Below are 15,709 nucleotides of genomic sequence, written 5' to 3' on the forward strand. Positions count from 1 at the left end.
GGATGTTCTAGAGATTGACCGTCATTGCTTTTTGTTTAATAAAGTTCAAGAAAGTGGGGCGCCTGGGTGGCTCAGTCGGTTGAGCGTCCGACTTCAGCTCAGGTCACGATCTCACGCTCCGTGAGTTCAAGCCCCGCGTCGGGCTCTGGGCTGATGGCTCAGAGCCTGGAGTCCGCTTCGGATTCTGTGTCTCCCCCTCTCTCTGCCCCTCCCCTGCTCATGCTCTGTCTCTTTCTGTCTCAAAAATAAATAAAAACATTAAAAAAAAATTTTTTTTTTTTTTTTAAATAATAAAGTTCAAGAAAGTGGGGAAAAGAGAAAGGAGCTACCAGGGTGGATGTGGAATGGGCCATCTGCATAGACATTGAAGACGCAGAAGGAGGCTCGGAGCCAGGTGCCCAATACAGCAACACCAACAGAAGTCATCATCACTAACGTTTATCGAGTGCCTACCGTGGGCCAGCACTGTGCTGAGTGTTCGCACGTATCTTCATCCCATTTAATCTTTCTTTTCTTTCTTCAGGTTTCGGCTTAAATGGCACCCCCCTCTCCAGACCCCCTCCCCCGATGTAAGCCCTCTGTATTCTCTACCTCAAGCCCTTCACAGAATATACACCGATTGATGATTATTTGCTTACTTTCTAGCTGAATGAGCATGGAATGCCAAGGTATTATTTCTATCCCATTTTACATCTAAGGCAAGGGAAGTTCAGATATTAAGTAATTTGCCCAAGATCACATAGCTACAAAGCGGCATGCCTGAAACCAGAGCCCGGGAATACCTGACTCCTCAAGCCTACATTCTGCATGATACCACCTCCAAAAAATCTGCAATGGATGAGAGGAAATAACCTAGGAAGAGGACAGGGCAGAGGTGGGTGAACTGGATGATAGGATAGCGGTAGGAACGAGGCCTTCATGCCAGAAATGGTTCAGAAGCGGCACTGGGAAGGAAGGAGGGCTCCTAACCCAAGTCCTGCCCCAGGGATTGGAGAAGTGGGCAACGAGGAGCATCTTTTTGAGAAAGCTACAGACAGAAAACTTTCAGAGGAGTAGTCAAACCCCGCAGCCTAGGTTTAAGGACCTGCTAAGCTAGACCAAACTCCCTTTCATAATTTCTCCATACTCCGTTTATTTTCTTTTAATTTTTAAATGTTTATTTATTTTTGAGAGAGAGACAGAAACAGAGACAGAGCCTGGTGGGGGAGGGGCAGAGAGAGGGAGACAGAATTCAAGGCAGGCTCCAGGCTCTCAGATGTCAGCCCCGGAGCCCGACGCGGGGCTCGAACCCCCGAACCGTGAGATCATGACCCGAGCTGAAGTCAGACGCTTAACCGACGGAGCCACCCAGGCGCCCCTGATTTTGAATTATGATTTGAAGCAATTTGTCAACTCTGCACAGCAGACTTTAAAGGAGTTCACTTGGCCTCCAGAGACACAGTTCTTGAGTTAATACCAAGCTAACAACCTAGTCGAGGGTGTTAGTAAACTACACAGCTTGCCAACTAATATCAAGTCAAAAACAGAAGCAAACAAAGTGCTTGCAAGGGGTGTTGCTCAATAGGGATTTTTCGGCCTGAGGAAACTTCCAAGACACTGAAGTGCAAGGGCCCAGAACTAAATAAATTTCTGCTGAGCCCTCCTGAGTCTATTCTGAACAAAGTTTAGAAGACGCAAAACAGCCACAGATCTTCTTTCTCTGTGGAAGTTTTAAAATATGGTGCAGAATACTAACTCCTACCAACAAAGAAAATTATTCACAAACACAAAGGGCAGTTACCAAAGAACCTAGAGACATGATTCTTGTCCCAGTTCTGCCCTGGATGATGCCTGTCCCTTTCCCTCTCTGGATCTCAGTTTTCACATCTGAAAAATGAGGAAGTGGAACCATATAATCTCCAAGGGACCTTCCAACCATAAAATTCTTTAACTGCTTTCTGCTCTCCTTGTTACAAAACATCCCATTATTAAATGAAGACCATTAATCATATGTTATCCTCGGGGCCACCACCATGACTGTTCAGGTTGCACACTGAGCAAATCCAGAGGTCACCATTCACATTACACTCTGTGTAAACTATACCCCTGTGTTGGGTGGTATATAACCTAAACATCCATACATGGCAACCTTGATGATGCTCTTCAATCTTATCAATATTTAGTGTTTCACTTTTTATTTTCTTAATACCCATTGTCCCCACCAGCAGAGATAAAACTACATTAATAACGATACTGAACAAAGTACTCTCAAGGATTAACTCTTACTCATGGTCAGCATACATATATTTAAACCCGATGAAATCCTGTGATTATCATCTTTATCCTTCAAATAAGGGATATTGAGGAAACTGCCCAGGATTCCGCTAGAAAGTGGCTGGGACAAGAATTCAGACCCACCTCTGACTCCAAAGTTCATTCTCTTTTAACTCCACTGTCCATCTCGCCTGCTGTATGCTTTGGAATCCCCCCACAATCCTGACACTCTTGGGACATCAGTGAACAAGTGTAAGTAATTACAACATTCAGTTAGCTGGAAACGGCAGTGATGCAGCATAAACACACTGGAAGGAAAGTCGGCACCCGCCAATTTCCATCCCGATCTTGTCACTAACTACAGATGTTTTTGCCTCTCCGTGGGCCTCAGTGTTCTCATCTGTCAAATAGGGGTGATGGCTTGGGTCCTTTTCAGGATATGCAAGTAGCAGCAATTCCTATAGCGACAACTATTTAGCCGTTTGCATTCTCTGACTTTTAAAGTGTATTAGTCTTTTGGGCTCCAACTAAACTCCTGTGCCTCTCTTATGATGACTATAGCCACCAAGGAGAATTCCTTGTGGCCCCTGCTTCTTTGGGCCTCCCTAAGGGCACTGCTGTGCTTTCCTCCTCACCCTCAAGACCCCAGATCCGAGAGTTTATTCCATACAATTGGTAGCCTTTGAGACACTCGCTTCTTATCATCAACCCTTGTTTCCTTCCCTCTCACGTCTCCAGCTTGCTGGGGATTTTTCCCAATGGATCACGCATTGCATTCCCAAAGAGGGTCGATGTGAGAGTCACGGTCCAGCAGAGGTGAAGCGTTTGCTCTTTCACAGACGCTGTCTTTTGATTTGACATCGCTCAATAGAACTAGAAGACATCTGAATGAGCAAATGCCCAAGTTTCAGACCCAGACCCAGTTTTCCCTCTCACTACGAATGGTCAAGTCACTGTGGGCGTGATGATGAGGGTGGACACAAGCTGAGATCTAAGTAAAATTAAGAACATGTGTGCATTATTTCCCAAGTACAGCTAATATTTTATGCTCCCTAGTACTTGGATGCAAGATACAAACCTTTTCCTTATTTTTCTACACCAAAGTATAGCTGGCTCTGAACTCTTACTTATCAGGATGGGAAAATGTAATCCCAGTTGCATAGAGGCCCGCATCCTTCTCAGAATTGTACTTGGGTATCAGAGCACTTAGGCAATCCTGCAATTTGGGGGAAGATTCTCTGTCTTCGTTCTATCCAAGTTGACAGTAAGATGCTCATTACCCAAAATGATATGGCCCATTAAAAGATGACAGGGGTGCCTGGGTGGCTCAGTCGGTTAAGCGTTCGACTTCGGCTCAGGTCATGATCTCGCGGTCTGTGAGTTCGAGCCCCGCGTCGGGCTCTGGGCTGACAGCTCAGAGCCTGGAGCCTGCTTCGGATTCTGTGTCTCCCTCTCTCTCTCTGCCCCTCCCCAGCTCATGCCATGTATCTCTCTGTCTCTCAAAAATAAATAAACATTAAAAAAAAAAGTTGACAGCCCATAGCATCCCCTTCCTCCATGCCCAGCCCAGCCATAGAGACCCCACTCATCCCAAAACCCCCATGATGCTTAGAGTTTGAACCCCAGGGCTCCAACACCACACTTAAATCAGAGGAGCTGCCCGTCCTGGAGTGCTGAATGATGACTGGCCAGGCACTGGTTCCTGCCACTCTTGTGACCACCACAGCCACCAAGGAGAGTTCTCTGCGGTCCCTGCTTCTTTGTGACTCCAGCCCAGGCTATCCAAATCCTGAAAAGAGGTATGTGATGGATTAAGCCTAGATCGCAGGTTCACACCTTAGCTGCAAGGGAGGCTGGGGAAAAAAGCGTCCGCTTCTATAGCATCTAAACTGTGAGGCAGGTTTTCCTTCTCAGTGAGACACATAAAGTCGGGAATCCCCCAAACAGGAAATAAGAACAGCAAATGTCAACCCAGTTTCAGCCTGTGGATCTTGGGGAAACCCCTTGTCTTCTCTTAGCCTCAGCTTCTTCAATCAAAAATAAGGATAATAATACGTACTTCACAGGGTGAAAGTCCAGGAGACAAAGACAAACCTGAGGGATTTGCCCCCCCCCCCCCTCGTGGATATGGCAAGATTGGGAAAAAGAAGACTGGATACCAGGAGAGAGTTGAACCCATAAGGAGCACAGCTAGAGGTGATTATGTTTTGATCATCAGGGCAAGGAACTAAGCTGAAATGCCCATTAAAAATGGGTATGGTGGGGCGCCTGGGTGGCTTAGTCGGTTGAGTGTCTGACTTTCGCTCAGGTCAGGATCTCGCGGTTCGTGTGTTCGAGCCCTGCATGAGGCTCTGTGCTGACAGCTCAGAGCCTGGAACCGGCTTCGGATTCTGGGTCTCCCTCTCTTTCTGCCCCTCCCTCCCTCTCAAAAATAAATACACATTTCAAAAAAATTCTTTAATAAAGAAATAATTAAATAAAAATGGGTATGGTCCAGGGGCACCTGGCCAGTTCAGTTGGCAGAACATGTGATGCTTTACCTAGGGGTTGGGAGTTCAAGCCCCAGGTTGGGTGTAGAACCCACTAAAAAAATTTTTTTTAAGAAACAAATAAAAGCGGGAATGGTCCAGAAGTTATTCCATTCCAACAGTTATCAGTGAGCAAAGAGGATTCTAGAAAGCTTCAGACTTAAAGAAAGGAAAAAGAGAAAGAAACAGATGCTCTAAAGTGGGACACACTGTGCATAGGAGCCAGGAGAGAGGAAAGTCAAAAGATGGGCAGAGGTCATCTTGCCCTAAATCAGAACCCAGTAACACCTGGAACTTTTCACGGAGAGCTCCAAGTCACCTGATCCTCCCACATGCCAGCAGGCTGGCCGGTCACCAAGTCACATAGTCGTGAGTACAGTAAGAGTAAATAATTAAATCTCTGTGTCTTTGCGTTTTGTGCCTAAGTTCTCTCCATGTGAAAAATAAACCTAATGCGATTTTTCCCCATAATCGTGGGCCTCTTCTCATGTTCCAGATACAGAAATAAATAACAAGTGGTTATGAAATATGGTTCCAAGAAGAACATTAATAAGCTTGTTTACTGGTATTTTTTTAATCTCTGCAATAATTTGAGCCCCAAAATAACAAGAAAACTATAATTACACACAATGAGTGTATATATGTACGTGCGTGTGTGTTTAAAAAAAACTCCCTACACAATTCTTTGTTACCATATATTTATACGCCATAGTGATAATATACACAAACTCTATATTACATATGTACACATATATACATAAATAAATACATGTACATACATGCATATATATATATATATATATATACATACACATACAAACTACAAATTTTATTTTATTTTATTTTTCAAATTTTATTTAAGTAATCTCTACCCCCAATGCGGGGCTCAAATCCACGACCCCGAGATCAAAATTAGCACTCTCTTCCTACTGAGTCAGCCAGGTGCTCCTAAATTTTACTTTTTTTTTCCAGTGGGTGGAGGCTGTCTTTATTTTTTTAAGATTTTACTTATGGGGCGCCTGGGCGGCTCAGTTGGTTAGGCAATCTCCTTCGGCTCAGGTCATGATCTTGCTGCTTGTGGGTTCGAGACCCACATCAGGCTCCGTGCTGACAGCTGGGAGCCTGGAACTTGCTTCAGATTCTGTGTCTCCTTCTCTCTCTGCCCCATCCCCACTCATGCCCTGTCTGTCTGTCTGTCTGTCTCAAAAATAAATAAACATTAAAAAAAATTTTTTTTAAACTATTTTATTTTTAAGGGGCGTCTGGGTGGTTCAGTCGGTTAAGTGTTCAGTTCTTGATTTCGGCTCAGGTCATGATCTCATGGTCATGAGATCGAGCCCCAGGTTGGGCTCCTCACTGGGTGTGAAGCTTAAGATTCTCTCTCTCTCCCTCTCTCTCTCTCTGCCCCTCCCCTGCTCGTGCACTCTCTCTCAAAATAAATAAACATTTTTTAAAAATCACTGATGTATAGTATATAAATTAAACCTCAATAAAGCTGTTTTTAAAAACCACCCTGCAGGAGATTTGAAAGCAAACTACAAATCGGCAGAATATATTTGCCATGAAAATAACTGGAACAGAAGCGTCCTTACAATAAAAAGAACTCCTCAAAATCCTAAGATAAACCTTTATATCCCAATGGGGAAATGGGCAAAAGAAGAAACAGAAATAAATAAGCGGTCAATGAACGTGAGAAAAACCATCTTCGCTAGCAATCAAATAAACATGGTTTTAAGCAGTAAAAGTTTTGGGGCGCCTGGCTGGCTCAGTCAGAAGAGCGTGCTACTCTGGATCTTGAGGTCCTGAGTTCGAACTCCACGTTGGGTGTAAAGATGACTTAAATAAGCTTTTTAAAAAATGTTTAAAAGAAAGGGAAGTAAAAGGTTTCATTTCTAAAAATGGCAACTTCTTTTTTAAGGTTCTGTCCAGAACTGGAGAGGGTGGCTGGCCCAGGCTGAGAAACCTGGGTTTCCTAGGCATCACCTCCCTTCGCAACCAGGGCTGAATTAAGTCCTCCTGCTCACGTCCCGGGTCACCCTAAATTTACATCTGTCATGCCTTCTTGTTACTGGTTACGTGACTGTATCACCCAGTTAGATTTCAAAGCCCTAAGAACTGTAGCTTATTCTTCAGATATATCCCAGTGTATCCCAGCAGCACAGAGTATAAACCCCACACATATTTATTGTAAGTTTCTTGAACGAATAAGGAGGGTGAATTGGTAGAATCTTTCCAAAGTGTATTTTGACCATATATATTAAGTTCTTAAAATTCATATTCTTTGACCCACCAAGTCAACACTTAGGAATGTGTCCCAACCAAAATGTACAAAACGTTGGATATGCAATGACATTCCTCTCGCGGTGAGTTTTTTTTTTTTTATTTAATTTTTTTTTTTAACGTATACTTATTTTTGAGACAGAGAGAGACAGAGCATGAACGGGGAAGGGGCAGAGAGAGAGGGAGACACAGAATCGGAAGCAGGCTCCAGGCTCTGAGCCATCAGCCCAGAGCCCGATGCGGGGCTCGAACTCACGGACCGCGAGATCGTGACCTGAGCTGAAGTCGGACGCTTAACCAACTGAGCCACCCAGGTGCCCCACTCGCGGTGAGTTTTAATAATGAAAATTTGGGGGGAGGGTAAATGCAAAGATCCAGCATTTTACTGAATGATCAAAGTCTTTTCTATTTTTATAGCCTGGTGTTTTTCTTTAATGTGGGGAAATACACATAATATAACAATTTGCCATGTTAACCATTTTAAAGTACATCAGTAGGAAGAGGTAGGGTTATTATTGTCCCACCATGGGGGTTGGGAGGAATATGTGTGGAACCCAAGTGATCTAGTTAGATCCCTCTGGACATCCCTTAACAGTTGTACTGTGAAAGGACAAGTGCTGTCACCCTGGCCTGAGAAGGGCATGGTGACCAGGAGCTCAGACTGCCACTGGGCATGCATCAGGGCTTGCAGAAGCTCTAGTGAGGGAGAGGAGGAGGAGGAAGACAGAGTAGGAGTACCAGCTGTGGCCTGAGACCAGCTGCAGCTACAGGGGCTATCGTCCATCACAATAGCCTCCCTCTTCTGAGTTTTCCTCTTAGTAAGAGGCACTCATGGGACCCATAACGGAGCTGCTCCTCAGTAATGCACAGAGAAGGGGATCTGCATGGAGCAAGGCTTGAACTTTGACTGCCGTGGAAGTGTGCCACTTACATCTCCCATCAGGGGTGACTCTACCCCCCAAAGGCTGTAGTGAGCCTGCAGTCTCGGCCACAGAGCCTTCAGGATCCACTGCAACATTTGAGCCGAGGCCATGCTCTTCCCAGGCAGACCCAACCAAAGACTGAGCACAGTGGGGATCCTAGGGCCCGGCCATTTCTGTCCAACAAAGGACCCCTCAAGGGGTGATGAGTTGGTAAAACTTTCTCAGAGCTGCGCTGCAGTATGAGGTTCTTCCTAGTCAATCTTTCTCCTTCCGCCTCTCCTTTCACAGGGTGAGATCCGGTCTGAAGACCTTCCCTGCCCTCTCTTACTCCCTTCTCCCCTTTTTATTTCACAGACATTAACACCAAGTAATGTCTTGCATTTGTCACCCATCTTGGTATCTTCTTCCTGGAGGACACAACAGATAACCTAACCTAGCAATTCCATTTCTAGATATTTACTCATGAGAACTGAAAACACACACACACACACACACACACACACACACACACATAAACATATATATATGTGTGTGTATATATATATATATATATACACACACACACACACACACACACATACATATATAAAGACCTGTGCACAGATGTTCATGGAAGTTTCATTCATAATGGCCAGGAATAATCCAAATGTCCAGAAATTGGTGAATGGATAAACAAATTATAATACAGCCATGTGTGTTAGGGTTCTCCAGAGAAATAGAACCAATAGGATATGGGTGTTTATGTATCCATTCATTCATTCTTTTGTTCATTCATATAGAGAGACTTATTGTATGGAATTGGCTCACCTGATTACAGAGACTGAGAAGTCTCAAAATCTGCAATTAGCAAACTGGAGACCTACAAGAGCCAATGTTATAAGTTCCAATCTAAGAGCCCACGAAGACAAATGTCCTAGCTCAATCAGACAGGGAGGCAAAATTTCCTCTCATCCAATTTTTTGTTCTATTTCAGTCTTGCACTGAGTGGATAAAGGCCCGTCCACATTAGGGAGGACAATCTGCTTTACTCAGTCTATGGGATTCAAATGTTGGATGAGATCATCCAAAAACACCTTCATAGACACACCCAGAATAATGTTTGATCAAATGTCTGGCATCCCATGGCCCAGTCAAGTTGACTGCCTGCTTACTTTGTGTGTTTCGAACAACCTCTGACTATAGTCCGTGGCACTCATAAAATAAGTAGATAACTATAAACAAGTCGGCAACAGCCTTTAGGACTTGGCCTATCCTATCTCTGGGATTGGATAGTTACTGTTGAGCAGCTTAGCTGACATAGACTAATCTGATCAAAATTGAGACAAATGAATTACGAACAATATAAAACTAACCTGAAATTCAATTTTACAAATACCGTGTACTTTGCTGTACCCCTTGAACCCCTTGAAAACACAGGAGGTATCTTAAATTATCTTTTATCCTGTAAGCCTTATATATTGTCAGAGAGCATCACAGTGTCTCAAAGTCTCAGTTTCTTCATCTATATAATGGTCAGAGTCATAATACCTCCCTCAAATGAAGCCTTTTATCATGTTGACAAAATCCTTTCTTTCCCTTGTCCTTACAGACTCTGATTTTGTAGACAGTAACAATGGTTAGCCTCCCTTGAGGAAAAGGTTGGCTATGAGACTCAGTTCTGGCCAATTAAGTATAAGTGGGAATTGCTCGAACAGGTTTAACAAAAGTACCTTGGGTGTTGGGGGTGGGTGGTGACTTAGCTAGCGTATGCCTTTTGAACTTTGCCCTTTCCTTTTTTTTTCCTGGGATATAGACATGATGCTTACAGCTCCAGCAGCCATCTTGTGACCATGAGGCAATTTGAGTACAGAAGCCAGTACTGGGGTTAATGGAGAAGAAAGAAAGAAGGAGGAGCCTGCATATCTCAAAGCTGCCATACCAGTCCTGGACTCCCTATTTCTGACTTGTAATTATACAAAAAAATAAGTATATAAGTGAAACTCCTAATTTGTTTAGCCCACTCTGTAAATCTGCTTCCCCATCAAAAAATGGAAAGGATAATAGTAATGTAGCCTGTAAGTTTAGTGTGAGGATTAAATGGGTTCATATATGTGACTCTAAAAAACATATAATTGAAACCATAAACTACCTAGGAATAAATCTAACCAAAGAGGTGAAAATCTATACACTGAAAACTATAGAAAGCTTATGAAAGAAATTGAAGAAGACACAAAGAAATGGAAAAAGATTCCATGCTCCTGGATAGGAAGAACAAATATTGTTAAAATGTTGATACTACCCAAAGCAATCTACATATTCAACACAATCACTATCAAAGTAACACCAGCATTCTTCACAGAGCTAGAACAAATAATCCTGAAATTTGTATGGAACCAGAAAAGACCCCGAATAGCCAAAGCAATCTTGAAAAAGAAAACCAAAGCAGGAGGCATCACAATCCCAGACTTCAAGCTATACTAAAAAGCTGTAATCATCAAGACAGTATGGTATTGGCACAAGAACAGACACTCAGATCAATGGAATAGAATACAGAACCCAGAAATGGACCCACAAATGGATGGCCAACTAATCTTCGACAAAGCAGGAAAGAATATCCAATGGAATAAAGACAGCCTCTTCAGCCAGTGGTGCTGGGAAAACTGGACAGCGACATGCAGAAGAATGAACCTGGACCACTTTCTTACACCATACACAAAAATAAACTCAAAATGGATGAAAGACTTCAATGTAACACAGGAAGCCATCAAAATCCTCGAGGAGAAAGCAGGCAAAAACCTCTTTGACTTTGGCTGCAGCAACTTCTTACTCAACACGTCTCTGGAGGGAAACAAAAGCAAAAATGAACTACTGGGACCTCATCAAAATAAAAAGCTTCTGCACAGCGAAGGAAACAATCAGCAAAACTAAAAGGCAACCGACAGAATTGGAGAAGATATTTGCAAATGACATCTCAGATAAAGGGTTAGTATCCAAAATCTACAAAGAACTTATCAAACTCGACACTCAAAAAACAAATAATCCAGTGAAGAAATGGGCAAAAGACATGAATAGACACCTCTCCAAAGAAGATATCCAGATGGCCAACTGACTCATGAAAAAACGCTCAACATCACTCATCATCAGGGAAATACAAATCAAAACCACAATGAGATACCACCTTACACCTGTCAGAATGGCTAATATTAACAACTCAGGCAATAACAGATGTTGGTGAGGATGCGGAGAAAGAGGATCTCTTTTGCGTTGTTTGTGGGAATACAAGCTGGTGTAGCCACTCTAGAAAACAGTATGGAGGTTCCTCAAAAAACTAAAAATAGAACTACCCTAGGACCCAGCAATTGCACTACTAGGCATTTATCCACGGGATACGGGTGTGCTGTTTCAAAGGGACACAGGCACCCCCATGTTTATAGCAGCACTATCAACAATAGCCAAAATATGGAAAGAGCCCAAATATCCATCGACGGATGAATGGATAAAGAAGATGTGGGATATATATTACAATGGAGTATTACTCGGCAATCAAAAAGAATGAAATCTTGCCATTTGCAACTACGTGGATGGAACTGGGGGGTATTATGCTAAGTGAAATTAGTCAGAGAAAGACAAAAATCATATGGCTTCACTCATATGAGGACTTTAAGAGACAAAACAGATGAGCATATGGGAAGGGACACAAAAAGAATATAAAAACAGGGAGTGGGACAAAACAGAAGAGACTCATAAATATGGAGAACAAACTGAGGGTTGCTGGAGGGATTGTGGGAGGGGGGATGGACTAAATGGGTAAAGGGCATTAAGGAATCTACTCCTGAAATCTTCATATGCTTTACTATATGCTAACTAACTTGGATGTAAATTTTTAAAAATAAAAATAAAGTTAAACAATAAAAAAAACCATATAATTGAAAATCATGAGTTAAATGGCTGCTAAAACTGTAACATTCTACTATGTGAGTTTTTTTCTTTGCTTTTCTGTGAGAAAAGTGCCTGGCATTGAAGTGCTCAATAAGTGTTAGCTATCATCATCAAGATTATTTCAGGCTTCTGTTACCAGCAATTGAACCCAATTTATACTTGCTACAGCAGCTATTAAAAACTGTATTTATTAAAACTATTTAATGGCCAGGGAAGATATTCTTTATAATCTATCTGGTGGAAAAAAAAAAAAAAACCATGTTATGAAACTATACAGTATGACTCCAATTTTAACAATTAGATACATGCATAGAATGCATAAAAGTGTTAATAGTAATGAATTCTGAGTTGTAGGATCACAGGTGATATTTGTTTTCATTTTTAATACTTTTTTAAGTTTATTTATTTTATTTTTAGAGAGAGAGACAGAGAGAATCCTAAGCAGGCTCTGCACTGCCAGCACAGAGCCCGAACTCTGTGCTGTGGGGCTCGAACTCAGGAACCACGAGATCATGACCTGAGCCGAAACCAATAATCGGACACTTAACCGACTGGAGCCACCCAGGTGCCCCTGTTTTCTTTATAGTAAAGACATTATTTTGGAAATTTAAAAAAATTTTTTTTTAATGTTTATTTATTTTTGAGAGACAGAGAATATGAGCAGGGGAAGGGCAGAGAGAGGGAGAGACACAGAATCTGAAGCAGGCTCCAGGCTCTGAGCTGTTAGTGCAGAGCCCAATGTGGGGCTCGAACCCATGAACCTTGAGATCACGACTTGAGCTGAAGTTGGACACTCAACCGACTGAGCCCCCCAGGCGCCCCTCGGAAAATTTTTAAATACATGCTGGACACTTATAACTACAAAAAATGTTATTTTAAGATATTAAAATGAGGCCAAGATATACCAAGTAATTTTTTCTTACCTTAAGCAAATTCAAGGTAGCAACCTATGTGCTAATAGATTATCTAAGGAATATGATGAACACATGTGCATATTCACAGTGTCTTCACCCTCAGAGCAGAACTAGTGAGAGCCAGAGGTTATAAGAACCTGAACACAAGTAAATCGATAATGTGTACATAATGCGTGTGCTCCAAAATTCCCAACCCACAAATAAGGAATGTTTAAATCTTCCTCAGTCTGGGGAACTTGGCCTGTTGCCTACTCATTAGTGAGAAGGCTTATAGGAAAATCAGGCATGTCTTATGAAATAAATTTAAAAAGCATGCTTCTAATTGACTGTTTGCCCATGGAGACAGAGGCCCAGTGCTAAGCACCGTCTGTGACAATCATCGGAATTCAACAGTTATCCCAGTAAAGTTAATCTTGATATATTGACGCAAGGTTTGGGTTCTGCTGATGGAGACAGGCTCATCATTCCAAGGCCTTAGCACCTGGATTTTGCGTTTGTGAGTCTCCCTCTAGCAAATAGCACAACTCACTCAGGCATGACGTCTGTGCTATGGCCCGTAAATCAAGAAAGAGCAGTCTCAGGATCAAGGAAATTCATAGCTGTATTATTGTACGTTTTGGTCTTCTTTGTGTGGTTCTGAGAATACTACCCAAGGAAAGTGGTTTTCTGACATAAATCCCAATAAAACATAATTTCCTCAAGAAGCAGCACAGTGCTGACAGACCATTTTCCGAGATTAACGTTTGGTCTTCGGAAAAATGACCAGTCCTGGTATTGTGTGCTCGGAGTGAAATGTGGTGCTTTTATGGCAAACCGTCCACCTCAAGCTCCTGCTGGCTGAAAGACGCTGGCTTTCTCTGCTTTTCCCAACAGCATCTTTTTTTGAGGCTCCGGGATTCTAAAACACAAAAGATCAAAGGGGCACTTGGTATGTGAAGCCGAAAGCAATTCCAGTTAGTAAATATTCACACCTCACCTGCTCCTATTATTTCTCAAACATTATGAGTAATGACAGTAATGGCTAACATTTAGAACAGCCTTCATGGGCATATGCCACCTGTGCAGTTACACAGGGCACCACACTCAAAACAACCTTGCACTTGGGGGCGCCCGGGGGGCTCAGTCGGTTAAGCATCTGACTTCGGCTCAGGTCACGATCTCACAGTTTGTGGGTTCGAGCCCTGCGTCGGGCTCTGTGCTGACGGCTCAGGGCCTGCAGCCTGCTTGGGATTCTGTCTCCTCCTCTCTCTCTGCCCCTCCCCCACCCGTGCTCTATCTCCATCTCTCTCTCAAAAAATGAATACATTAAAAAAAAAAAAAACCAACCCTGCACTTGGCTTAGTGCTCTGCTATTGTCTATCATCTTAATAATTTTTGAATATTTTTTTTCTCTACTCTTTCTTTCTTTTTAGAGAGAGAGAGTGTGTGTGTGTGTGCGAGCGAGGGAGAAGGGCAGAGGAAGACAGAGAGAATCTTAAGCAGGCTCCACAGTCAGCATGGAGCCTGATGAGGGGCTCAATCCCTTGACCTTGGGATCACCACCTGAGCCAAAATCAAGCATCAGATGCTCAATGAGCCGAGCCAGCCAGGCACCCCTTGTTTTATTTTCTATGAAAATGTTAAGTTCCATGTTTTTCACCCCTGAATTTCCAGCATCTAGCACAATGTCTGACACATAATGGGTAATTAATAAGTGTTTTAACAAACTGTGTCCAAAGCTTCTTGGAAAACATAAGTGCAGGAAAACAATAGCTCTGCTACAGAGCAGAGCCGACCATCACCACCCTTGTCACGTAACTGCTTTGGATTGAAGCAAAAATAATGCTTTTATTGCCTTTTATAAAAGTTCATATAATCAAACAGTACTTGAGTTCCCGCTATCTGTTTGACATTATGCTACATGCCAGAGGCATTTTAATAAGTGATCCCTCATCTGCAAAAATTGAGTCTGATAGAGCAGGGAGTGGTTCTCAATGTCTGGTAGGGGTCCCCAGGACCCTTTCAAGGGATCAAAACTATAGTAAACATTATTTATCTTTTTCATTTGCACAGTCTTTCACAAGCAGAGAGCGGAGCTTCCCAGGGGCCACAGGATGCGTGATGAAGGGCAGTGGGCTGTGTGCTTATGTGATGCGCCCTAAAATTTCCTCTGTTTTAAATTCTAGTTCAGTAGGGGCGCCTGGGTGGCTCAGTCTGTTAAGCGTCCACTTCGGCTCAGGTCATGATCTCACGGTCTGTGAGTTCGAGCCCCGCCTCGGGCTCTGTGCTGACTGCTCAGAGCCTGGAGCCTGTTTCAGATTCTGTGTCTCCCTCTCTCTCTCTCTCTGACCCTCCCCCGTTCATGCTCTGTCTCTCTCTGTCTCAAAAATAAATAAACGTTAAAAAAAAATTAAATTCTAGTTCAGTAAATATTAGTTAACTGTAACCCACACAAACAAAACCCTTTGGGGTCTTCCATAATTTTTAAGGGCGTAAAGAGATTCTGAGACCAAAAAGTTGAAAGGACTATTGCGACACAGGCCGTTAGCAACAAGGGCTAGCTGTGGATGACAACGGAGACTAAAATGTGAGGTTTGCGGTCCAATCAAAAGGTTGAGAAGGGCCTTTGATCAAGAGGCAACAGGGTGGGCAGGTGGAAGAAGGGTGTGAGAAGGGTGTGAGCGAGGGGCAGCCCTGGCACAGGCCCTCTGGGAGTGCACCCACGGCGTGCTGAAAGCCCTGGAGAGGCAGGCCCACCTCCTCTCAAGGACACACACTTCCTTCCCTTTCATACTCAGGAGCGGCTGATCAGCAATGTTATAAAAGCCAGGGCATTACTTGGACCAGACAGGAAACCGTATGGCAGTCTCTCTCAAGGCTAAGGTTTAAAACTCCGTCTAAGTTGGCAATAACT

This window comes from Prionailurus viverrinus, chromosome C1 (assembly GCF_022837055.1).
Source record: "Prionailurus viverrinus isolate Anna chromosome C1, UM_Priviv_1.0, whole genome shotgun sequence".
Taxonomy (NCBI): Eukaryota; Metazoa; Chordata; class Mammalia; order Carnivora; family Felidae; genus Prionailurus; species Prionailurus viverrinus.